General features: G+C 47.3%; 1 protein-coding gene across 3 annotated transcripts in view; it reads right to left on the bottom strand.

The window, feature by feature from the left end:
• LOC144770828 (killer cell lectin-like receptor subfamily B member 1A) overlaps positions 1-26549 on the bottom strand; it is a 172514-nt gene that overhangs the window by 30380 nt on the left and 115585 nt on the right. For 2 of the 3 annotated variants that reach the window (XR_013599037.1, XM_078655602.1), the window contains exon 2: positions 14584-14747. The exons of the other annotated variant lie outside the window; for it this stretch is intronic. The gene's annotated coding sequence lies outside the window, so the exon portion shown is untranslated. The remainder of the gene's footprint in view (positions 1-14583; positions 14748-26549) is intronic. 3 annotated transcript variants of the gene reach the window in all.

Here is a 26549-nt window from a genome sequence, read left to right as displayed (position 1 = left end):
AAATGCTCTTAGTCGGCAGAAGAATATAACCAAAACCAATTCGAAAATCATCAGAGTTGCAAGAATAGACACAAGCTGTAGCTTATGAGTCATTTACAGAAAAGAAGAAAATTCAGATTAGACTGTCCCTACACTAGACTAAGTGACATCCCTACTTAGCAAAATCTTAACCTAAAAAGGTGTCAGCCGAGGTGACTTCCAAAGAAGATCACTCACTTCCCTTAGTCTTCGTTGTAAATCGGTGTCTCGCAGTTAACCTATCTGCCTACCCATCCGCTCACTTAGGTTCCTCAGACCATCTGCCCTAACTCCACCCAGGGGTGCTGTCCCTAATACAAAAATCACATTTACAATAGAAACGCCCTTTAGAGACGCCCCTCACGTGGTGTTGGTTCTGGCATTTTCCATGCTGATACTCCTCTGGGCCCATCGTTAGCGTTGACCTTGCTTCTCAGACTCTTCTCCGGCAGGACGGTACCCCCCAGGAAATTCCTGAAGCCTCCTCCAGGCCTGTGCCTGTCCCTGAACAAAACCCTATTCATCACTTCTCTTGATTGGAACCTCCTCGCACCTGCAAACAGACACTTGTACAGTGGGCCCCAAATTCCGGCCTCCACCATATCTTCTAAGTCGTAAACCATCGAGCAGGCTCCGCAATTTAAGCTTAACATGACATTCCTCTAACTAACACATGCAGATCAAAAGAAATTAACTTATCTATTCAGGCCTATTAGAACTACATGAAACGGGCCTGTGCACTCTGTAAAACATTTAATTTCTTAGTCTATGTATGTATTGCGACTTATATAGCGCACGTATCACCCGAAGGCATCAAGGCGCTTGCTTAGGGAACCCGTCCTGGTATTCCCCTGTGAGATACCCCGGCAGGGTATCCACAAGGTGAAAGCCAGGCATCCCGCCACAAGGGGCCGTAGTGGAGATTAAGCAAGCTATTGCCCAGAGTTGCAGAGTGTGACCCCATGAGTCGAGTAGGCACCGGAGCGAGAAGTGTTGAGTCCGCGGAATTTTTGAGCCCGAGACCCGCCGAGGCAGGGAATCGAACCCTGGTCCACAGCCAATCTCAGCTTCCGGGTCTGCCGCCTCTAACCACTGAGCCACGCTTCTCCACTAAACAGTATTCTAACTTATTACACACAATGGTTATATGAAACACTTCTATAAAACATATTTTTCAGTTCTATGATCAATAATACTTTGAATTACAATAATATTAAAATCCATATCACGTGAAAGTATAACATCACCTTTCATTCTCTGTGAACTGCCATGTGGCCTACACATTTCTTCGTTTAGCAGCGTTACATTCTCCTCTACAACAGCCACATAACATGGGATTTCAACATCATTATAACATCTTTACACACTTCTACATTAGCTTTTCACACTGATATATGCATTCTATTTTAATTCAACACTCTTATGTATTTTCACTCTATAAATTCGACACTCTTATGTAATCTTTACTAAACTAATGCAACGTGCTTGTAAATATGGTGCACTTCTAATTTTTTCTCGATTTGCGCTCTCTCAGTTCCCCCCTTTGATGACTTTTAGTAGTCATCACCATCACAACATCATCCCTAAGGTATGAACTAATTCAAACTGAACTTGTTGCAGTACTCCCTCGCTTCATCATCTCTAGAGCCCTCAGACTCCTGTACTGATTATCCTGCATCGCAGCTAATCTCCTCTCCTGCTCTCTCATGGATCTCTGCAATCTGTTTGATCTATACCATTGGTACAGCCACACCAATCCCCACAAAGTGATTATACAAACCACTATTATGATGATAGGTTTCAGTATGTACCAAATGAAACCCTTTCCTAGGTTGGCAAACCAACCTCCAACTTTACCCATTCTGTGACCTACTTTTTCCCACACATTTACCTGTGTCAAATCCTCAATCTCATGATGAATCTCAGTGATGTTCCGTATATACTTTTCTAGAGGTTTTGAATTGTCTGGAATGTAAGTACAACATTCCTGAACCTTCAAAGCCTTACAGACTCCTCCCTCTTTGGCTAACAGAACGTCTAGAGCAAGAAGGTTCTGAAGAACCATTGCTCTTATCGATTGCATCTCTCCCTCCACCAGCATTAATGTTCTAGCAGTACTGGCGGACAACCTATCCACAACTGTTGCCAATCTTCTGATCTTGACATCATTCAGTACTATCCCTAAAAGAGGAAACATAGCACCAAATACGTCTCCAACTTCCTCCTCATCGCTTACATCTCTTCTTCCTCTAGCTTGAGTTCTTCCCTCTATAATTTCCAAATCCTTAGCATGGTATATTTTGGGGAAGACAATTGCTAAGTAACATGATCCATACCAATTATCCGGTAGTTTCACGTATGCATTTCTTCCACAAACAAAATATACATTCGGGATCACCTGCATTCCCTTCAAGAAATCTTTTGTATAATACTCTAATTGGAAAGCATGTTCACAATTTACTTCTCCCACAAACACATTTTCATCATAGGTTTTACCCCTATATATACACAGTTTCCCTTTCTTCTCTCGATCTAAAGCTATTGGACCATTACTATCCTTTCTTTTGTGTGATCTTTCTTCCTCTGTCCAATCTGTTTTCCATTGGCCTGAAGCTTTTAAAATCTTCTGTCTCCTGTACTGATCATCCACCTGCCCTATAAACTTTTTCTCAATTTCTGACACTTTACAAGTCAAATTATTTCTTCGGGCATGTGAAGTATCTAACGTTTTCCAAGGAATGAAAACTTTCTTTAGTCTATCTTCACTCTTATAATAATCCCACTTATTCATATGCTTGTAGTTTTGAACTTCTGGTAAAACAGCATCAAAGTTTGAAAAATAATATTCAAACCCATCACGTTCATAGAATATACTAAGCAACAAACTACATGTGATTCCATAAGTCAATGGAAGATGATGATATCTAATACCTTCGTCTACAGAGGCTGGCAATTGCATACACACGTAGCAATCTTTAGCCTCGATAGCATCAATATATTCATAAAGCAATTTAGCATATGCATTTGATTTGAAATTTCCTTGTGATTCATCCACATGCAACCTACGAGTCTCTGCTGCTAGTAAAGCTTTATCTTTCTCTGTATTGTCCCCCTTTTTACCAGCAGTAGTAGGTTTCTGTATCGGTACAATTTTTGCTTCCTTTGTAGCCTTTTCTTCATTTTCATGTCCCACTACATATGATATAGTAACTACTAAAACTATAAGAAAAATTACTCCCACTAAAAGTGTGCCTACTATGCATTTTGTCCTGCGGTTTGGGTTGCCAGCCTCCATGATCTCAAGACAGTGTAGTTCTGGTTTTCTTTCACAGCATAAAGTCTCTTTTCTTTGCTTATTCAGTCTCTCCGAACCACATCTGGAAGCTGATAATCCCTTCAGCAAGATCAGGTTTTGAGTTTTAAAGCAAAAGACAACCCTAGCCCTTCTCCGTCCACTAAATGGGAAGCCCCTAAATTTCTTCTTCTTCCACTTGGCGCTAGGTCATCTTTCAATCTGTTTATTTACAAAGTCTTTAACAATCTGGAATCAGACGTGTTCCAGCGGCTCTAATCACGTATTCTAATATTTCCAAACGAAGAGTGATCTCCTCATGCGTTGGCCTCGTTGAACAAAAAGTCGGAAATTCTATTCTGTTTAAAACCATGTCTCTTATCCCGCTCAGATAAGGAGGATTGGGGATAGTGAGTGTCAGCAACCCTTCGACCTCCACTCCGGGTATCACCAACACTATTTCCACTGTTATGATTGGGTCAGTACTGGTCAATGTCACTTCCCTCAATCTCCCAGATCTCCGTGCACTGGACATCTGCAGCTAGGTAGGTCCACTCAGGAGTAGCGTATCTTCTGCAGGGCACTCGCACCCTCCTCGATCTTCTCGGACCTTCCTGTTCCTGTCTTTGTGCACCTCCGTCCAGATCCGAGTCTTCAGATATAGGAGCAAGAGTTCTCTCTGGAGTTGGCTTCAAGCTCGGCCTCGTCTTTCTTTCAGGCCAACTAGCTTCTCCACGCCTTGTTCTCCTATTTCTTGTCCTCACACTCGGTTCTTGATCACTCTTGTCTTGATCTGTCTCTGAGCCGTATTCACAACAACTTTCTCCTTCGGTGGCAACTTCAGTTTCACTGTCGTCCTGTCTTTCTTCTTCTGGATCTGTAGCACTCCCAACTTCTTCCGACACCCCCACAGCTTGACTGATCCCCTCTAGTGGTTTGCCGTCCACAGCTGGATTTTCATCTGTGAGAGGAGCTGTTTCTTCTAAGGGTGCTGGAACTCTTCGAGTATGGGAAGCGTGGATCCAGTTTGGCAGCCCTCCACACTTTACAGCCGTATTCGTTGTCAAGATTATTTGGTAGGGCCCCTTCCAACGCACATCTAGGCAGTTCTTCCGGACGTGCTTTTTAATAAGCAACCAGTCTCCAGGGCACAGGTCGTGACACAGGTCTCTTGAAGATAGAACTTCAGCAGCCTGCACCTGAAGAGACACAGAATGAATGACATCAGAAAGTCCCTTGCAATAATCCAAGATCAGGTCATCTGTAATATTCAACAAAGCTGTAGTTGGAACAGACGGAAGTCTCATTGCCCTCCCCATTAAAACCTCATGTGGAGAGAGACCTGTCCTCCTGTCTGGTGTGCTACGCATACTCATGAGTACCAAGGGCAGAGCATCAGGCCAGCTTAAGGACGTCGATGAACATACTTTGGCTATTCGGGATTTTAGAGTTCCGTTTATCTGCTCCACGATACCTGAAGCCTCTGGTCGATAGCTACAGTGCAACTTCTGATCAATGTTCAATGCAGAGCAAAGCATCTTCACAACTTCACTGTTGAAATGAGTTCCTCTGTCTGATTCCAAAGAGGTCGGCACCCCAAAGCGCGGGATCAACTCTCTAAGCAACATCTTTGCTACTGTGAGTGTGTCGCACCTGCGTGTAGGGTATGCTTTGACCCATCTGGAAAATATACATACAACCACCAGAACATACCTGAGGCGGTTGCTTTTTGGCATCTCAATAAAGTCTAATTGCATTCTGTTGAAAGGCCCCCCAGACCTCCCAATGTGACTCATTGTAACTGGTGTTATTTTCCCTACGTCCAATTGCTGGCATGTGACACACCTCCGACACACTGCTTCTGCTGCTATCCTAAACCTAGGATTATACCAAGTCTGCCTAAATAACCTCAGCATGGCATCTCTTCCTAAGTGTACTGGACCATGTATCTGTCGTGCCATTGGACTCACTAGTTCATCAGGTAATACTGCCCTTCCATCTGCTGAAACCCACAAATCCATTTCACTTTTCACACAACCTGCTGTTTCCCATGCCTTTTTCTCAGTATCAGGTGCTTTCTCTTGCAGGTCTTTTAAATCATCCCAAGTATCAACTGTTTCTAGCATCATGTTTCACTCTGTCTTTTCCTGAGTCCCACCTACTTCCACTTCCGTGAAAGAGTATCCTTGCTCCGCGCAGTAGCGGGCAACTTCGTCTGCATATCGATTACCTTGCGACACAAAATCTGTATTTTTGGTGTGGGCTATACATTTAACGACCGCAATTGCTGCTGGACCTTGTATTGCTTCTAACAACAGTCGCACAAATTCCCCATTTCGAATAGGCGAACCAGAGGAGGTCATGTAACCTCTCTGAGACCACTATTGCCCATAATCATGAACTACACCGAAACCATATTGGCTATCGGTATAAATGGTGACTCTAATTTTGCTACCTGCTAAACAGGCACGTGTCAATGCAATGATTTCGGCTACCTGAGCGGAGTGTACTCCTTCCAGGCAAGCCGCTTCCACAACTCCAGTAATGGTGCAAACAGCATAAGCTGCTCTCAACCGACCAGTATCGTCTCTTACACATGAGCCATCGACAAAGAAAATGTCATCAGGGTCAGTCAACGGCTCATCCACAATATCTGGTCTTGGCTTGGTGCATAGGTCAGTCACATCAAGGCAATCGTGATCTTCACATTCTTCGCCTTCTATATCATTAGGAAGTGGCATCAATGTAGCAGGATTCAAAACAGAGCACCTCTTAATGGTCACGTTCTCCGCAGCAAGAATAACTTGCTCGTAGCGCGTGAGCCTATTATTGGTTAAGTGCTGTGTCTTTGTCCTGGTCATTAACAGTTCTACAGAATGAGGTACATACACCACTAATTGGTGTCCCATGATGATATTTTCACACCTTTCAATGCTGACACCTGTTGCAGCAACGGATTTGAGACATCCGGGCAACGCTGCGGCTACCGGATCTAAAGTAGCCGAAAAGTATGCAACTGGTCTACGAGCATTTCCATGACTTTGTACTAAAACTGACAAAGCACAACCCTCTCTTTCGCAGCAGTAAAGTGAAAATGGTTTCTCGTAATCAGGCATCCCCAAAGCTGGAGCACGGCACAAGTCCTCTCTCAGCTGTAGGAACGACATCAAACAAACCTTGTCCCATGGTACCGGATCACTCACCTCCTTGTGCGTCAGTTTTTGTAAGGGTTTTGCTTTCAGGGAAAAGTTTGCTATCCACTGTCGGCAATAACCCACCATTCCTAGGAACATCCTGACTTCTCTCTGTGTCGTAGGCGCGTTCATCTTCATTATCGCCTCTATCCTATCTGGTGACACCTTGCGCTTTCCCTTCTCTATCCGGTGACCCAAGTACTGTACTTCTGTCAGACAGTACTGCAATTTGCTCGGAGATACTTTATGCCCATTTTCAGCTAAATGGTTCAGCAAGGCGATGGTATCTATCTTACAAGCTTCTTCCATTCCTGACGCAACAAGTAGGTCATCTATGTACTGGACCAGAACCGAGTTCTGTGGCAGTACTAGACTTTCAAGGTTTTTCTTCAGTAGCTGGTTGAAAATTGATGGGCTTTCTGTATACCCTTGTGGGATACGACACCATGTTAGGACGCGATTTTCCAGCTTAAAAGCGAAAAGATACTGGCTTTCTTCATCTAATGGAATTGAAAAGAAAGCCTGACAAAGATCTATCACGGTGAACCACTCAGCTTGGAATGGTATCTGAAATAATATCACTGATGGATTCGGTACCACTGGACAACATGAAACAACTATGTTATTAATCTTTCGAAGATCTTGCACTATTCTAAATTTCCCACTAGGTTTCTGCAAACCCATAATCGGGGAGTTGCATGGACTACCCACGATTTCCTTCAGTATTCCCTGTTGAATCATAGAGTCGATTATGGGTTTTATTCCTGCAATCGTCTCCGGGGTCAATTTGTATTGAGGCGTTCTTGGATATTCAACATTTGGTTTTACCATGATCTTCACTGGTTCTACTCCTTTGATCAATCCTATCTCTTCCCCAGTAAAATCCCATACCTCTGATGACACTGTATCTCGCAAGTCCCGAGGAAGGTCCCCCACAGTCAGGGTAGGATACAGTTCTACGCACACTCTCGAATTTGCAACTTTAAAGGTAGCATCCTCGTCTGTAGTCTGTACCTCTACTCCCTGAGGTGTGCATTATATTGTGCAGTTCAGTTTGCACAATAAGTCCCTTCCTAACAGACACACAGGACTAGAATCACATACTACAAACTGATGTTCATAGTTGTGGTTTCCTATTCTCACTAGCACTGGTTCCGTCAAAGGGTTGGTCATTCTCCTATTTGCGACTCCTACCACTTGAATAGTTTCCCCCGACATTGGTAGATCTGGAACCACTGCCGATCTCAAAGTTGATCTAGTAGCTCCGGTATCTACTAAGAATGTTGTAGGACACCCTGCCACTTCAGCCTCAACAAACGGTCCTCTTTGATCCACCTCTAGAACTGCCCCGAGGGTATAGTCCTCCTCTCTACTTACACGTCGTCCCGTCAATGGATCAACGTAGTAACACTCTTCTTCGTCTATAAAAAGAGGCATTTGTCTATAGATCTTTCCCCCTGTCGTAATCTTTGGTGGCTGCGGGAACTGAGCTCGTGGAGCCGAAGTCCCCCCTTTGGCCACCTTACTCTTTGGCACTGTCACCCTTTGAACTGGAACATCTCGAACTTCCTCCTCCTCTACCTCTAGCTCTCCGTTTTCAGGGTTATAGGGACACTCGCGTTTCCAATGTCCCACCTGGTGACACTGGTGACACTTTGTCGTTTTCTTCAATGTAGCAATGTCTATTCTTGGTCTCGAGTTTTCCTTGCTGTCCTTATTCTGACTATTTGGTTTCCGTCCCATTGTCCCTGTTCCCTGTTGCTGCTGTCCACCCTTTCCAGCCGACTGCATCTGCACCATCATCAGTTTCTCTTTTAATTCCTTTGCTTTGGAATCTATTTCATCACTGCAATACCTTGCGTATCTCAGAATTTCATCCAATCGTTTGTTTTGCCAACAAATTAAATGTTGCTGAATCATCAAACAAATATCAGGTCTCAACCCTAAAACGAACTTCGATACAAACTGTCCTATATCCTTGGGATCCATTACATCTAAACCACTGTATTGTTTGAACGTTTTCAGCAATCGCTCATAAAACTCATGAACTGTCTCATTGGGTTCCTGTCTTGTTCGGTCTATTTTTACCCAATCTATATCTTGTGGTGGCACCTTCTCCTTCAGCCATGTCATCATATTTTACCATTACTGTTTCTGATGGTCCATTAGTACGTCCATCCCTTTCTGGTTCTGCAGTTGGCCATTCGACACTAACCTTGCATGCTATCCACAAGTCTCCTGGGACCACAATGTCGAATAGGGCGTTCAAATCAATCCACAATACCTTTGAAATCTTGACAAACCTCTCTACCTGCTTGTACCACTCTACGGGATTTTCCCTTAACTTCGGAAATGAGTTGGTGAATGCAGCCAAATCTCCCCTACTCCAGGGCACGTGTACATAACTCCCATTCGCTATTTCTCGCAAAGGGAATGCCTCCATCTGCAGTAGCCTTCCCTCCGGAGACATCACATTTGCGCTCCGCCTAACAGTTCCCTTTTTGGACCACCTCTCTTCCCATTTATCCAGATCTCTCCATGCTCTTATTCCTGTGATCAGTTCCCTAATGTGTGTTTTTAATCCAGTTGTCCTCCTCTCATCTAAGTCCTGATCTGAATAATGCAACCTATGGTTACCCTGCAATGCCTTTGTTCTGGACAAATCTACCATATACTTGTCTGCCAGTTCAGACAGTTTCTCATGAGTTGCTTTTGCCTTCCGAGTAACATCCTTTGCTATAAACAGCAGCTCATCTTGTTCGTACATGTCAATCCTTTCTAAAGGCAACACACCATCAATTATCTTGTCCAGATCAGATTGTAAGCTGGTCACATCGAGTCTTTTGGCTTTTATCACAGCCTTCAGTATGCTATCTCTAGAGAGTCCATTTACATCTCTCCCATCACAGCTCTGAGTCCTACGTCTGGGCTCAGGCGTGTTATGGGGAGTCCTCCCATGCTCCCATCTCTCCAGGTCCCATGCAGTTCCATTCTCTCTGGGTGTATAGTGAAACACTTCTCTATTTCCCATAGTCCCACATTTCCCGTTCTGCCTGGTTTCTCTGGGCGCATGGTAAGACATTCCATTATTCCCCATGCCTTCGCAATTTGCCAGTGATCTCTGATCACTCGACGCATGGCAAGATCCTTCGCGGTTCCCCATGTTCCCACAATTCCAGTACTGTACGTTACCATCAGGTGCGTGGAGAGTGCACTTAAATCTATCCCTGTACTCTTGTGTCCTTTGGTCTCCCTCACTTTGAATGAGACGAGACGTCTCTCCACACTCTGCACTTCTACCTTTTTGCTCCTGCCCATTTCCACCGTCAATATGACGTGTAACTCCTCTACTCTCCTGACTTTTACCATCCCACTCCTGACTGCTTTCGCTAGCCCCGCAGTGAGATAATGTCCCATTGCCTCGACTTCCCCATCCAGCTTCTGCTCTTGACCTGTTGCTCTGTGCTTCTGTGGACCTATCCCATTCCTTCAAGTCAGCCCTCAACTCTTTATAGGATTTTGGCCGTGGTCCCCTCAGGTCCATCGGTCCTCTCTGACCCCCCTGTTCTGTTACGGGATCCACTGCTGAATCCAATGGGGTGCTCCACGTTATCGGTCCTGGCAATTTCCTCCAGGCATTTGTCGTGTTATTCCTTCTTTCCATCTCAACTCTTTCTCTGTCTAGCCGTACCTGTTCTTCCTCTCTCCCTTTCTCCGGGTGATAAACCGACACTATAGGACCTATGGTAACGGGTACTTGAAGAGCATCTGGCAATCCATAAGACTCAACCCTCTCTGTTGCTGGCATCTTCAGCACCACAACCCTTCCGACTACTCTCTGTACAGGACTATGTTGAGGTATCTCCTCACCTTTGGTAGGTACCCAATTCGTTATGGGGAGTGGCCTGTTCTCTTCTATGTCAACCCTATCTTCCCTTGGGAGCTCAGTACCTTCTATCTCCCTATTGTCCGGAGGTGGTCTATCTATCAACAACCTATTTATTAGGCCATCCTCCGACTCGCTCTCTTCATCCTCTTCTATTGGTCTCTTTTCTCCTGCAACCTCTCTCACTGGGTACAACTTATCCACTTCAATCGCCTGTACCCTCCATCTCTTGGCCTCCGCATCCCATTTGGCATCTTGCACTGCCCTTACTGATCGCCTTACCCTTTCTTGGCGCCTATTCTGATTCCTGTCGTGCGCCACCCTAATCCACGCATTAAGGGCCTCAAACTGTGTTGGTCTAGGCAAAGGTCTCAATGAGGACATAACTGCTTTCAGCTGATGCAACACTTCTAGTCTAAATGTTCTGTATTTCGGAAAAGTCAGTTCCTCATTCACCTCTGTAATCTTACTCCAAGTACCAAGCCACAGTATAGTATGCAACCCAACATTCGTTGCCATATAGTGAGCTGGTGTACCCTCTGGCGGTGCCTCTTCCCCGCAATAAGATTCTCTTCTTTTTCTCTTAAAGATCGCTCTCAAACATTTAAAACACTTCATGTTCAAAATCTGCCAAATTTCTATTTTCTCCGCGTTCGTTTACTTCCTGATGACAATCCACCAATCTCAGCGCGGTTCTCGCTAACTGGCCTATCACAGCGCGGCTTTCGCTGACGTCACTCCTACCGGCCTATCACAGCGCGGCTTCACACCAACCGGCCTATCTCAGCGCGGCTCTCGCTGACGTCACTCGTCCCCCTTCGCAGCAGTTCCCCTCCTTTGTCTGCTCGTCTCCCGGTCATGCATGCGTCCCATTCATACTCTGAAAAATGATTACTTCCGACCAAGCGATCACTTTCCTTGACTGTACGCCCACAGTCTAACTGTAATTGTCACCTTAACTGACGAAATGTACAATCGCCTTAACTGATAGGTTACTTACACACGGTAACTTTCGACCTGCGTCCGTTACCCACACACTCACTCTTGCGTTCCCCCTATCTCGGTCCTGCGGGCGATCAATGGTACCTCATGACCCCCTTTACTCTGGTCGACAACTACTCTGGATGTCCGATACACACGAACTACTTAAGCTCTTCCCCGAACTTAAGATTTTCCCCAGCCAGGTTGCCCGCGCTCACAACCCTCTCTCACTCACTCTACAGGCATTCAACTCCACATGACATTACAATACAAATACAACACAAAACACCGCAATCTGTCAACGCATGACCCTTGTTATACTCACTCTCGTCCGACCCTGCTGCTTTTCTCTCGCACCGTCAGCACCTTCTTCGGCAGGCGATTCTTCCGCTGCTCATCTCTCGATCTCTAGGGACCTTGGGGTAATCTTAACCTAGACTAGATCACCTTCCTCTAGAAGGTAACCATCCGTCTCTGCTACCAACTGTTACGGCGGGATTTTTGATCTATGGCTATAGGTCTAGATCCCAACTCAGGTCGACTGAACCGTTGATACCTGTCATAGAGTAAAAGGCAATCCACTACTAGGTCAAGTAATAAGGACTTACACCACTCTAAAGAACCACTTACTACGAATAAGTTTTAAAAGTTTATTATAAAGCCAAAGTTAACTGGAGATACAAACATCTCAAAATAAGGTTCAAAAGATATACTGGTATCAATACAAACATAAATTTTCTAAATGCTCTTAGTCGGCAGAAGAATATAACCAAAACCAATTCGAAAATCATCAGAGTTGCAAGAATAGACACAAGCTGTAGCTTATGAGTCATTTACAGAAAAGAAGAACATTCAGATTAGACTGTCCCTACACTAGACTAAGTGACATCCCTACTTAGCAAAATCTTAACCTAAAAAGGTGTCAGCCGTGGTGACTTCCAAAGAAGATCACTCACTTCCCTTAGTCTTCGTTGTAAATCGGTGTCTCGCAGTTAACCTATCTGCCTACCCATCCGCTCTCTTAGGTTCCTCAGACCATCTGCCCTAACTCCACCCAGGGGTGCTGTCCCTAATACAAAAATCACATTTACAATAGAAACGCCCTTTAGAGACGCCCCTCACGTGGTGTTGGTTCTGGCATTTTCCATGCTGATACTCCTCTGGGCCCATCGTTAGCGTTGACCTTGCTTCTCAGACTCTTCTCCGGCAGGATGGTACCCCCCAGGAAATTCCCGAAGCCTCCTCCAGGCCTGTGCCTGGCGCCCTGAACAAAACCCTATTCATCACTTCTCTTGATTGGAACCTCCTCGCACCTGCAAACAGACACTTGTACAGTGGGCCCCAAATTCCGGCCTCCACCATATCTTCTAAGTCGTAAACCATCGGACAGGCTCCGCAATTTAAGCTTAACATGACATTCCTCTAACTAACACATGCAGATCAAAAGAAATGAACTTATCTATTCAGGCCTATTAGAACTACATGAAACGGGCCTGTGCACTCTGTAAAACATTTAATTTCTTAGTCTAAACAGTATTCTAACTTATTACACACAATGGTTATATGAAACACTTCTATAAAACATATTTTTCAGTTCTATGATCAATAATACTTTGAATTACAATAATATTAAAATCCATATCACGTGAAAGTATAACATCACCTTTCATTCTCTGTGAACTGCCATGTGGCCTACACATTTCTTCGTTTAGCAGCGTTACATTCTCCTCTACAACAGCCACATAACATGGGATTTCAACATCATTATGACATCTTTACACACTTCTACATTAGCTTTTCACACTGATATATGCATTCTATTTTAATTCAACACTCTTATGTATTTTCACTCTATAAATTCGACACTCTTATGTAATCTTTACTAAACTAATGCAACGTGCTTGTAAATATGGTGCACTTCTAATTTTTTCTCGATTTGCGCTGTCTCAAGTTCACATCCAATGTTACAATATCACCACATTTCTCTTGCCCCTCTGGTGACTTGTGTTCTCCTAATGTTTTTAACTTGTGTTACCTCTCTATGCTCTTTCAATGATTTCTTGCCTTTAAGTTCTTCATGTCCCCACATTTTATTGCAGTGATTCGTACTAATATTCTTAAAAATTATTTTACTTGATAGTAACACTTTCAAGCAGCCGCACCCCAGTTGTCAGTCATTTGTAGCAAAACCCTTTTATAATGTGTTGTGACTTTTTGTATGAAGGGCGGGGAATAAGTTATCTCAAGAACTAAACAAATAACACATTGGCCTTCTCCTGTATCATGGATGCATTGTCAGCTTTGTCTGCTCATGTGTCCTGTCGCAGATGCCTTACCAGCTCTGCCTGCTCCTGTATCACTGGTGCCTTACCTGCTCTGCCTGCTCCTTTTATTACCGACGCCTTACTAGCACTGCCTGCTCCTGTAGCACTGGTGCCTTACCAGCTCTGCCTGCTCCTGTATCACTGGTGCCTTACCAGCTCTGCCTGCTTCTGTATAACCGATGCCTTACCAGCACTTCCTGCTCCTGTAACACTGGTGCCTTACCATCTCTGCCTTCTCCTGTATCACTGGTGCCTTACCAGCTCTTTCTGCTCCTGTATCACCCATGACTCACCAGCACTGCCTGCTCCTGTAGCACTGGTGCCTCACCAGCTCTTCCTGCTCCTGTATCACCGATGCCTTACCAGCACTGCCTGCTCCTGTAGCACTGGTGCCTTACCAGCTATGCCTGCTCCTGTATCACTGATGCCTTACCAGCTCTGCCTGCTCCTGTATCACTGATGCCTTACCAGCACTACCTGCTCCTGTATCACTGATGCCTTACCAGGTCTGTCTACCCCTGTATCACTGGTGCCTTACCAGCTCTGCCTGCTCCTGTAGCACTGGTGCCTTACCAGCTCTGCCTGCTCCTGTATCACTGGTGCCTTACCAGTTCTGCCTGCTCCTGTTTCACTGCTGCCTTACCAGCTCTGCCTGCCCCTGTATCACTGATGCTTTACCAGCTTTGTCTGCTCATGTGCCACTGATGCCTTACCAGCTCTGCCTGCTCCTGTATCACTGGGGCCTTACCAGCTCTGCCTGCTCCTGTATCACTGATGCCTTACCAGCTCTGCCTGCTCCTGTATCACTGATGCCTTACCAGCTCTGCCTGCTTCTGTACCACTGATGCCTTACCAGCTCTGCCTGCTCCTGTATCACTGATGCCTTACCAGCTCAGCCTTGTCCTCTATCACCACCAGGTGGGAGCCCCTGGAGGAGCAGTCTTCATGGCTTTCACTCCAGTCTTTCTCATCTGTTATTTCTGGAAAGTAATAGCACTTCCGTCCACGCTGCTCCCAGTGCAGAGGACAAGATGGTGTAGGATGAGCTCCGGCTGGAGAAGAAATGAAATGAATCGTTACTGGGGATTTCAATTATTGACTAAAAAAAAGATGAACAGCTTATCCTAGGTTTTCAAAAGTATTATTTGTTCAATGCTAAAATCTGTGTCTGTGTGTCTGGCTTATGGGTCACAGTGCAGGCTACTGGCAGGACTGATTCGAGCCTTTCATCCTCCTGAAGCCAGCACATGTAGAACTGTGAAAGTGGTATTTACAGTACTTATAACCAGAAAACCTTCATGGCAAAGGTTTAAAAACTAGCTCTTGGCTCTGATCTGACCCAGTGTAGTGGTGATGATGGGACCCAAGAGAACCAACAATGATCACTCTGAAAGACAGAAGTTACATTTCACCCTTTGAAGTGTTTCTGCAAATATGAACTTTTATGTTGCATTTATTTTGGACTAACATATTCAAATGTCTAGAAAAAGGGCTTAATAAGTGTGAAATATGCATCCTGCCTCGGTCACAGCAGATACACAGTCATAGAAAAGTTATTTTAACAAGCTCAGCAGTTCTAATAGAAACCGAAGAAGGACTAGCAATAAACAAGCTCATCACAAAGGCCCTCAGGTTTGACACCCACTTTCATTCTACATGTGTGTGACACCTGCACAGCAATAATCTAGCTGAAGGTCAGAGGAGGTATTCTGCAAACCTAAATGATGGCTAAATATGACATCACCACTAACTCTAACCGTCTTTCACCATTCACATGGTCACTGCTGTAATTTAGAAGAGCCACTGATGCTGAGCACTTTGTAGGTAAAGTGTTGGGGAGAGAAGGAATCATTAGGCTCTTTTGGAAGTAGGAGGGTGGCATAAATATTGATGTTCTGCTATGTTATGTTATGTTATGTTATGTTATGTTATGTTATGTTATTTGGCATTCAGCCACACTGAACAAGTGGATATCGGTAATGAGCCAATTAATCAGAAACATATATTACTGGTACTTTATGTAGTATATGTCAATGTCTAAAATATAATTAAAATGCTCTTTGATGGGGCAACATATATGTATTAGTGTACCATATAAAGAAAGCGAGGAATATCTCGTTGTGCCAGGGATAAGTGACTCAATCTGGTCACCCAATCAAGATAAATATAGTCGAGCAGAGGCATATGTGTCTGAACACTGGGATAGTCCATTGCAGCCTGTGTTGAGAGAATGCTCCTCTGTATCAGGTTTGTCATGACAATGGGGTTAATCATTTTAGAAAAATAATTACAAAACCACTTGCAGGAAAATTTGCTAGGGACAAAATTCATAAACTGTATTTCAGAAAGAGTGGTTATGGAACTGTGACTCAAAAGTGCCTAGATGTACCTCAAACTGGGACCAGCATTTATGGATTAAGAAGTTCTCATGAGGTCACCAAGGGACGTTCTATTCTCTATATGTGTCCACGGTTTTCTAGACAGAACTCGATAAGTTTGCCCTCATACAATGGTGGTGCCCAAAGTTGTTCAGGTACTTGGAATGATTCTTTTTTCCGGCTAGTAGGATTGTAGTTAGGCCAACATTGCTGCAGCCATCACTGTTCATCTTACACTGTTTTCAATGTGTACCTGTGTCTATAAAAGAAAAGTCAACCTTTCTTCATTTGTGAACTTTAGTCTAAAATTAGACATCTTTTTACTAAAGATATTTCATCTACTGCATGACTTTGGCATGCTCTTCTCAGATGTATGGATTTTGAACTCTCCTTTCTCATAACCATGGATTTGCTTTGCTTATGAAGATTTGCAACCTCTAAATTTCGCTACTATTTGCCTAATATAATTTGATTTTAGGTATTGCCTTACACGGCTCGCTTGCGCTGAATAGGAGGGTACCTTTAACCATCAGTTCCATTTTTTCCCCAAAAACGTGCACGCGTTCCATTGTCTTCAATAGCAATGCGTGCACGTGTGGCGATTGCTTTACGGGAGCGAGCGGCAGCGCCATATGGTATCAATTATCGCCGCTGGCTCCTACAAGGGCAATCAGCAGGCCCCCTCCCCCTGCTGCTGCGCGAGGCACATGCGCTTTTGCTTGTTTCTTATGTCTATCTCATTGGTGAGTTTTCTGTTTGCCATGACAGGGTGGCTGGTCCGCGCCTACGCCTCAGCCGCCGTGCACCCATTTGCGTCGGTGGCGGCGAAGGAAGTTTTCCAGAGCGGAATTATCCCGTCGGATACAGATTTCCGAATCTACAGGGAATTTGGAAACATTCCAGGTAGGTCAGGAGCTTAGAAATGCTTTAAGCAGCTCACCTGTGCATTAACAAATAATTGTAATTTCAAATATTTATGTGCCCATTGTGCTGCGAGGCGCGATAAGGCACGCTGTAACTTTACACCGGCTGCTTTGATTTTACATTAGAGATCAGCCTGGAGAGCGAGCATTTGAAGTGGCTTCTAAAATGGAATGAAAATAATAAATAAAACGTTATAGCATAGGAAAACGAAATTTGAGCTCACCAAGGGGAATTTGTGCAATAAAAAACCTTCAGTTTCTCTATGTTCTAAACTGAAATCTCTTCCCCTAGGTCACTCCATTCAGATTTAATTATTCATTTTCTCTGTTGTTTACTTGCTATCTTTGTGTTAAGGACCATATTAGAACCCTGTAATTTTTACATGTTTGAGGAGTGAGCCTTATAGCTATCAAATTACTTCAGAAGTATTGGAAATAAAACATGTTCATTTGAGACTGCTAATGGCTCTTGCGTGACCACGTGTGGTTTTAGAGCTGCCTTGTGCACCACATCTTTGTGGGAAGACACTAGGGGGTCCATTAGGATGTCGGCCGGTGGCACCACCGCGGTGTTTGCAGGGCGGAAAAACAGCTTTTTCCGCCCGCTAGCTGCGGAAGTCACGGCTGCCATATTACGATAGGTAAACACAGGTCATTTCCGACCTGCCGTGGAGCGCCGCGCACCGCCAACAAAGTGCGCCCGGCACCGCGGCGGTGAGAGCCAATCCAGACACACCGCCGTGCAGAATGACGTCCGCCCCGCTCCACATATTAGGATGGCCAAAACAAGTCGACGCACCGCAGTGGAGACCCCGCCTAGCCTGAGCAGGCGGAAACTGGATAGCGGAGTGTGACAGACGAGACCCGGACCTGAACGTCATGAACCCAGCCCACCATATGCATCCGGTGATGTTCCTCCTCCAACACTACCGCCAGATGGGCCGCCACGGATGCCGCCGTAGGTAAGCAACCACATGACCATACAAACACAACGCACAGGCATGAACAGGGTCCATTCACCACACAGACATCCTGCCGGGGGTCACAACATATCCACAAGGACACACACACATCACCCACCTAACAACATGGCACCCCTCATCTTCCGGACACAAATCCTCCGTCGACCAGCGGCAACGTCCCATTCCCGATCCAGTCTGTCGCGGTCCACACATGCGTAATATGCAGAAGACATGGCCACTCCAAGGCATGGGCAGGGCACAAACACCACAGGGATACACCAGCCTAAATCACACTGCAACACACCCCACCAAGTCACAGGCCAGGTGCACATCCCGTGCACTCCCATGCACACCAACAAGCACTGCTACAACAAGCACAATACACACTCACTGCACCACACAACACACAACCAGGTAGACAGACACTGCAGCAGTGGCTGACAAGGATCAAAAATCATCAGTGTAGCCACAAACACAACACACACACAGGGTTGCCACCAAAAATGCATGCACAACAACAACACACAAACACTACAGGAACACATACTGAACTCCAACACAAACATACATACCCTGTCAGCCATACTGGGGAAAGGCAAAGGGAACCCTCACACAACATGAACACAGAACATGAGCATTAAGGGACAAAACACACACACTGCCATATCAAAGCAAACACAGAGGCACACTAAACACCAATCAACAAACACCACAGGACAACAGGGAATGCGCACCAGGCAATGGCAGGGCCACATACATACAGCAGTGCATACAAGCAGTGTGTGTATAACAAGCACTAAAGCTGCACACAGACATGAAGAACACAACCACATCACACACCCCACAAACCTGCACAGCACAAATACCACAGGTACAATAGCCATCACAGATTACATCATCATCAGGTACAGTATGGACAGAAGACCCTGTCACCCCTGTGTAAAAATATGAGGCTGGCAATGTTGAAGTGAGACATAGAGCATGATGCACAGCCTATCAAATGCCAACCACAAAAGTACTTTATTCAGCAATGACACAGACAAAACACACAACAGGAGTAACTGTATTTATTCACATATTGATCAGATGTAGCAGTACAACAATAGTAGTCAACAGCAAGGCACAAAATGACGACCAAATGCAAAATATTATGCACAGTTCAAATACAAACAGGGAGGCCAGTGTCCATTACACAGTTGAGACAGCAAGTACATGAGAGGCTGCACAGCACAGCAGAGCAACAGGGCCAGAGTCCACGGCACAGGGTAGAGGCCAACACAGCAGAGCAACAGGCCCAGTGTCCATGGCAGGTAAGACAGCAAGTACATGAGAGGCTGCACAGGGGAGAGTACAGCACAGCAGAGCAACAGGGCCAGAGTCCATGGCACAGGGTAGAGGCCAACACAGCAGAGCAACAGGGCCAGTGTCCATGGCAGGTGAGACAGCAAGTACATTAGAGGCTGCACAGGGGAGAGTACAGCACAGCAGAGCAACAGGGCCAGTGTCCATGGCAGGTGAGACAGCAAGTACATGAGAGACTGCACAGGGGAGAGTACAGCACAGCAGAGCAACAGGGCCAGCAACACACCCAGGTCGCAAACAATGGTCTTGACTAGCTTAATAGTGTGGTCCACAGGCGTATGAGGGTGTTGACAACTCACTCCTGGCTGTCATGCGGACTGGGACCTGGCTGTGTTTTGGGGACAGCAGGCCCACTTGACTGGGGTGACAGAGGCCCATGTGATGTGGTATTAACAGAGGGCCTGCAAGGTGGAGGGCTGTGTGGACCCGGTGGCACAGTGGCACGTGGAGGTGGAGTCATGCACACCCCTGACACAGTGTGTGTGGGGGAGGTTGGAGGGGTGCCCTTCCACTTTTTGGGTACATGCAATGGCTTCCCTGTCTTTGAGTTGATGAGAAGTGGTGGTGACACAACAGGCACACACTCCAACTGCCCCACATCAGGGGCAGACACTGGCACTCCCTCTGGTGATGTGCTTGATCCTGCAGAATGCTTGGTCTGGCTGTGCCTCTGGACCACCTTACCCTCTCTGGAAGGTGTACCCCCTACAGTGCCCACCTTCCCACTTCCCCCAGGGGTGGTGTCTACAGTGCGCTCCTGTCCCTCTTGCCAGGGGGGGTCACAACACTGCCCTCCTTTTCCTGAATCACTGGGTTGGTCACAACACTGCCCCTCCTTTGCCTTAATCACTGGGCTGGACACAACACTGCCCTCCTTTGCCTTAATCACTGGGCTGGACACAACACTGCCCTCCTTTTCCCCAATCACTGGGTTGGTCACAATACTGCCCTCCTTTGCCCCAATTACTGGGCTGGACACAACACTGCCTTCCTTTGCCCCAATCACTGGGCTGGTCACAACACTGCCCTCCTTTGCGTTAATCACTGGGCTGGTCACTACACTGCCCTCCTTTGCCTTATTCACTGGGCTTGTCACAACAGGGCTCTCCTCTGCCTCAATCACTGGGCTGGTCACAACAGGGCTCTCCTCCACCTGCCTCGATGGACTTTGATTTGGGGTTGATGTGGTGGGTGGTTGTGTCCCTGTGCTCTCCCCAGGTGTACCCATGACATGCCACACATCCTCTGTGGGCATAGGAGACTCAATTTCTGGTGATGCCTCTGCAGCATCTGAGCCTGATGTCTGCCACAATGATCTTCTGGCCTTGCTCTTCTGTGACTTTCCCTTGTCTGTGCATATTGGGGGGGCCCTGCTCTTCTTTGGGGATGGAGTCTGTGGACGGGATTGTTTGGTTTGGGTCTGACGTGTGCTCCTAGTGTTGTATCGTTTAGGTGTCGTAGGTGCAAAGTGGTCACTGTCATCTGATGTGGCCACTGAATGGGTGGTCGTCACAGGCACCTGAGCTGCAATGGGAGCATGTGCCTGTTGGAGGGCTGACGTGACTGTGGATGACAATGCCTGGACTGTACAGTGTAGCCCACCCACGTCAGAGTGTATGACCTCCATGAATGCAATCACCTGGCCTAATTTGTTCTCGTGGGCACTGAAGGCATTGAGCAGGGCGGTCTGGCCCACGCAAAGTTGGTGCAGGAGCTCTACGCACTGCACTGAGGGCAGCAGGGGGGACAGGTGCAGGGGCAGCGGTGCCATGTGTGAATGTCACTAGTCCCCTCTTAGTAACAGGGATACGGCCAGCACCAGAGGAAGTGGATGGGAGGCTGGGAACTGGCCGCTGGGTGTCAGATGCTGCAGCAAACTCCTCATCCCCTGTGCCTGCTAACATGGATGCATCCCCGCTGGCATCAGATGAAGTGGTACTCTGTGTCTCAGCCATGGATTCCTCCTGCATACTCCTGTCCCCCTCAGATGCGTTGGTGTGCTCAGTGTCACTTGGCTCAGTCTGACTTGCCTCCTCTGCCGCTGTTGTGCTGGTCTCGCCACCACTCGTTTCTGGATCATGTTCCACCGTGGTGTCTTGCGATTCTGCATTAGTGAGAGAAACAGGGTTGTGTAAGTTTCATCATCTGGTCACACCATTTCAGATCAATGCAGCACAGTAGAGGCCAAGAGCTACATGGTAACCACCACACCCTGCAATCACTATGCAGCTACACACTATATAGACCACAACAGTGCCTAAGAAATGAAATGAAATGAAAACGATTTTTATAAAGCGCAGATAGCTGCCCGTGGGCGTCCAAGCGCTGAATGCTAACAGTGTGTTGTCAGCTGAATTAGTGAGCAGAACAGAGACAAACTATTTATTAAACAAAAAAGTTTTCAAATGCTTCCTAAAAGAAATAAGGTCAGAGTTGGACCTTAATTAAAAAGGTAGACTGTACCAAAGCCTAGTCGCATTCAGGGAAAAAGAGCGGCCTCCTGCCGTAGACCGTTTGACCTTAGGCACAACAGCACATAAAGCATTGGTAGACCGTAGCTGCCTGCAAGGAAGGTAAGGGGTGATTAAGGGGCGACTGATCACTGGACCAGTTTCTCAGAAAGACTGGTGGGCGACACAGAGAGACTTAAAACTGATCCTGTCCTTTACCGGGAGCCAATGCAATCTTGTTAATCCAGGTTTCACGGACATCCTGCGAGGGATTTGAAGCAGGGTCCGGGCCGCACAGTTTTGAATCACCTGACTGGGGCCCCAAGATAAAGTGCATTTCCAAAATCCAACCTGGAAAGAATCAGTCCCTGAACAACAATTTGTTTGGCCTCAAATGGCAACAAAGGAAGAATCTTCCTCAACATTCTAATGAGGCCAAAACAGGTGGCAGATAGTACAACAGCCTGATGGTCAAACGTCAAGGACTTGTCCAACCAGACACCCAGGCTCTTAATGGCATCTCGAGGGACTGTAGGAGTGCCCAAGCAAGCTGGCCACATCTGGTCGATCGCAGATGGAGCTGAGTGACCCAACAGAATGACCTCTGTCTTGTCCCCATTAAGTTTGAGACAAGACAGGGTCATCCAGCTGCTAACTTCACTCAGGCAGCCCGCCAGATCCACTGTGCCTGCCGGGTCTTCAGCCCGCGCCAGAGAGACCACCAGCTGGGTATCTTCCGCATAGGTCACGATCTTAATACCATATGGACGGACGATCCCAGCCAGCGGCCTCATATAGACATTAAACAAGGTCGGGCTGAGTGAAGAACCCTGCGGAACTCCACAATCCAAGGGCCTGCTGGTGGAGATGGTGGATCCCTCGAAGACCTGAACATTTCTGTCGGTTAAGAATGAACGAATCCACTACAACACTCCTCCTTGAATCCCAATGTCCTGGAGGCGCTGCAATAAGATATTATGGTTTACAGTGTCAAAAGCGGCACTTAGATTGAGGAGGATGACTGCCACCGATCCTCCCCGATCCAAGATGCCCCTTGTTTCCTCCAGGACCGCCAATAAGGCCGACTCCGTCCCATGCTTGGAGCGGAAGCCGGTTTGCGAGGGATCAAGCAGACTGTTCTTCTCTAGAAAATTGGTCAGGAGGCTGTTGATGTATTTTTCCAGTAGCTTACTGGCCCAAGGGAGCAGGGAGATTGGCCGATAGTTGCTGAGGTTGTTGATATTCAGATTGGGCTTCTTAACAAGTGCCTTTACCCTGGCCTCTTTCCACCTAGATGGAACTGTATTGGTGGAAATTGAGGCATTGAGTACCTTTAGTATAACCAGGAGGATGGTTTGACCAATGGTCCTTAAAAAGCTCGGGGGTGCCGGGTCGCTGGGAGAACCCGATTTTACCTGGGTCATTAAGATGGTAATAGGTCCAAGTGCAACAAAGGAAAATTCTCCAGCACCGGTGACAAGTTATCTATCTTGCCATGTTTGGAGTGCCCAGGAGTGGCTGCTGGGATATCTGGTTAGGCAGTTGGAAAGGCAGAGTATATAAGGTCTATTTTATTGTAAAAATAGTCTGCCAGCTCATTACAATGGACTTGCAGATTAGAACTGTTTATGGGGGGCTGGGGAAGGACAGTGAGGTTTTTACTATCGTGTATATTTCCTTAGAGTTGGACCTAGCATCGGTGATCTTTTGCGTATAATGCCTGTCATGCAGACAAACTGCCAGGAGTGAGGCATGCCGATGACACACAGCGCTATACCCTGCACGTGGATGCAGTGCCCCCAACCCACACTGACCTGCCTTATGAACATGATGAAGCCACAACACTCATCACCACTGAGATCCCTACAGTGAACCAGAGGGGACCACACACACCTGTTTTGACTACACATGCCACAATGCCAACTAGGCCATAGCAAGCACCATGTGCCAATCAGTGTTCACATTGTCGTCGGATGTGTGGGCCTCAACCATCCTGGTGCATGCAAAGTAGACAGACATGGTGTCACACTCATTAAGTGGACACTGCAGTTCACCATAATATGGACTCCCCACACCATCCCAATGAAGAGTGACCATGTGGCCCCAATAAATCTGGCAAGGATAGAGAACTGCAGGCAGGAGCAGCACAGTAAGGCCATGGCGGCCCAATGCCTCATACAGGCTTACATCACAGTCGCCACTCACATCACATATCACAGCATGGAAACACACGCACATCACATGTGTCACCGCTGCCACAGGCCCTGTACACATGCATCCACTCCCAGACAAACTCTCCCTCCCCAGATATTCACCATCTCTGTCTTGCTGCTGATGCCCCTTCAGACGTGCAGCCAAGTCTGGATTGGTCACTGCCAGTATGCGTCCCATCAGCGGATTCAAGGTGCGCTGTACCAAATGCCCTGTGCGTGGTAGCATCCCCAAGGTCATCACTGCCTCTTGCTGAGCTAGCCGGCTGATGTCGTCCCACCTCTTGTGACAGTGTGTGCGTCGTCTGTTTGATACCCCCAGGGCTCGCACCTTTGCTGCTATCGCCCTCCACACGGCCTTACGTTGGTGTACCTTGAGCTGCAGGTATGAGAGTAAAGAAGGGCAAATGAACAGTTACACAATGTCAGATGTCAGCATCTATCAGTACAGCAGCCAGACACTGACTCAGGACTCATAGTAACCTCCCTCCCTCCAGAACTGGGGGTATCCTCACAAGGGCACACTGCATGCCATAAACATTTGTGATTGCATGCACACATTGTGGTTCCTAGTCTCCATGATATTCACAAAAATGCTTGATGCCTCAACACAAATGCATCGACAGCAGTGTGTGAGTCACAAATTGTACAGGGCACTGATGGGGCATATCTACTATTCAGTGTGAATGAACTGTAGCAGGAAAGTCTGTTGATGTCCAATGTTTGGCTGTGCAGCCACTGAACCTACTATGTGGGTCACACTGACTCTGACTACGGGGGTACCCTGAAATGTCCTCACAAGCATTCACTGTCCTGGCATCTAAATGGCTCACAACCGTAGGGTCTGTATGCCTGACAATGTAACACACCCCACTCACACATACGAGTACAGGGCAAGGAAAGAGTCACATTGCAACACACACACTCCCTAGACCTGGAGACAGCTTGTCTGTCAGTGTTTGTCATTACCCCACATCCCCAGGCATATACTGTAGCATCACGACTACACGTCAGACACCACCCTGCCCTACAGCTCCCTTCATGGTGACTTACCACAACATTGGCACCACCGAACAGCCGTGGGTACTGTGCCAGTACCTCGTCCACAAGGACCTCCAGCTCCTCACTCATGAATGGACTGGCACGGATCTTCTCTGTCCTTGACATCCCTGTGGTTATGGAACACCTGTGGTGGAAGTGAGTGGTGAGGGGTCCCATGCAGCAGGCTCTTGAGGCAGCAGCAGGAGATGGTGCCAGGCAGCAGGCTCTTGAGGCAGCAGCAGGAGATGGTCCCAGGCAGCAGGCTCTTGAGGCAGCAGCAGGAGCTGGTCCCAGGCAGCAGGCTCTTGAGGCAGCAGCAGGAGCTGGTCCCAGGCAGCAGGCTCTTAAGGCAGCAGCAGGAGCTGGTCCCAGGTAGCAGGCTCTTGAGGCAGCAGCAGGAGCTGATCCCAGTCAGCAGGCTCTTGAGGCAGCAGCAGGAGAGGGTCCCAGGCAACAGGCTCTTGAGGCAGCAGCAGGAGCTGGTCCCAGGCAGCAGGCTCTTGAGGCAGCAGCAGGAGCTGGTCCCAGGCAGCAGGCTCTTGAGGCAGCAGCAGGAGAGGGTCCCAGGCAGCAGGCTCTGTGAGCAGTGGAAAAGTGAGGCTCACTCCCACAGATTTATAGCCCCCTGGGGTAGTTTGGAAGCTTAAAAGTTGCTACAATTGGTAGTCCGGGTCTGCCTTATTCAAAAGCATCCAATGACTGCCTCCGCGGTAGAGGAGCACACCTTCCGCGATTTTCAAATCTGTATCATGCCACTGCGATCATCGCTGCCATTGGCTGAATGCAATGCTCCATGGCGGTGACGCACCGTGGGTGCCCGGGGTGCGCTACCGCGATGGTGCATCATTCAAAAGCATCCAATGACCGCCTCCGCGTTAGCGGAGCACACCTTCCGCGATTTTCAAATCTGCATCATGCCACCGCGATCATCGCTGCCATTGGCTGTATGCAATACCCCATGTCGGTGATGCACCGCAGGGGCCAGGCGGTAGGTACAGCGACTCATGCGGCGGAGCATACCCACCGCCATATACACATGTCCGAATGCCAATGGCTACCTTGCCTGGGGAGATGGTGGTGCTGGGGTCACACCGCCGGGGCCAGGCGGAAGGTACCGCGACTCATGCGGCGGAGCATACCCACCACCATATACACATGTCCGAATGCCAATGGCTACCTTGCCTGGGGAGATGGTGGTGCTGGGATCACACCGCCGGGGCCAGGCAGTAGGTACCGCGACTCATGCGGCGGAGCATACCCACCGCCATATACACATGTCCGAATGCCAATGGCTACCTTGCCTGGGGAGATGGTGGTGCTGGGGTCACACCGCCGGGGCCAGGCGGTAGGGACCGTGTCTCATGCAGCTGAGCATACCCATCGCCATATACACATGTCTGAATGCCAATGGCTACCTTGCCTAGGGAGATGATGGTGCTGGGGTCACACTGCTGTGGCCAGGCGGTAGGTACTGCGACTCATGCTGTGGAGCATACCCACCCCATATACACATGTCCAAATGCCAATG

The sequence above is a fragment of the Lissotriton helveticus genome, chromosome 7, assembly GCF_964261635.1.
Source record: "Lissotriton helveticus chromosome 7, aLisHel1.1, whole genome shotgun sequence".
Taxonomy (NCBI): domain Eukaryota; kingdom Metazoa; phylum Chordata; class Amphibia; order Caudata; family Salamandridae; genus Lissotriton; species Lissotriton helveticus.
The sequence above is the reverse complement of the archived record's forward strand: the minus strand, read 5'-3'. Positions and strand labels throughout refer to the sequence as shown.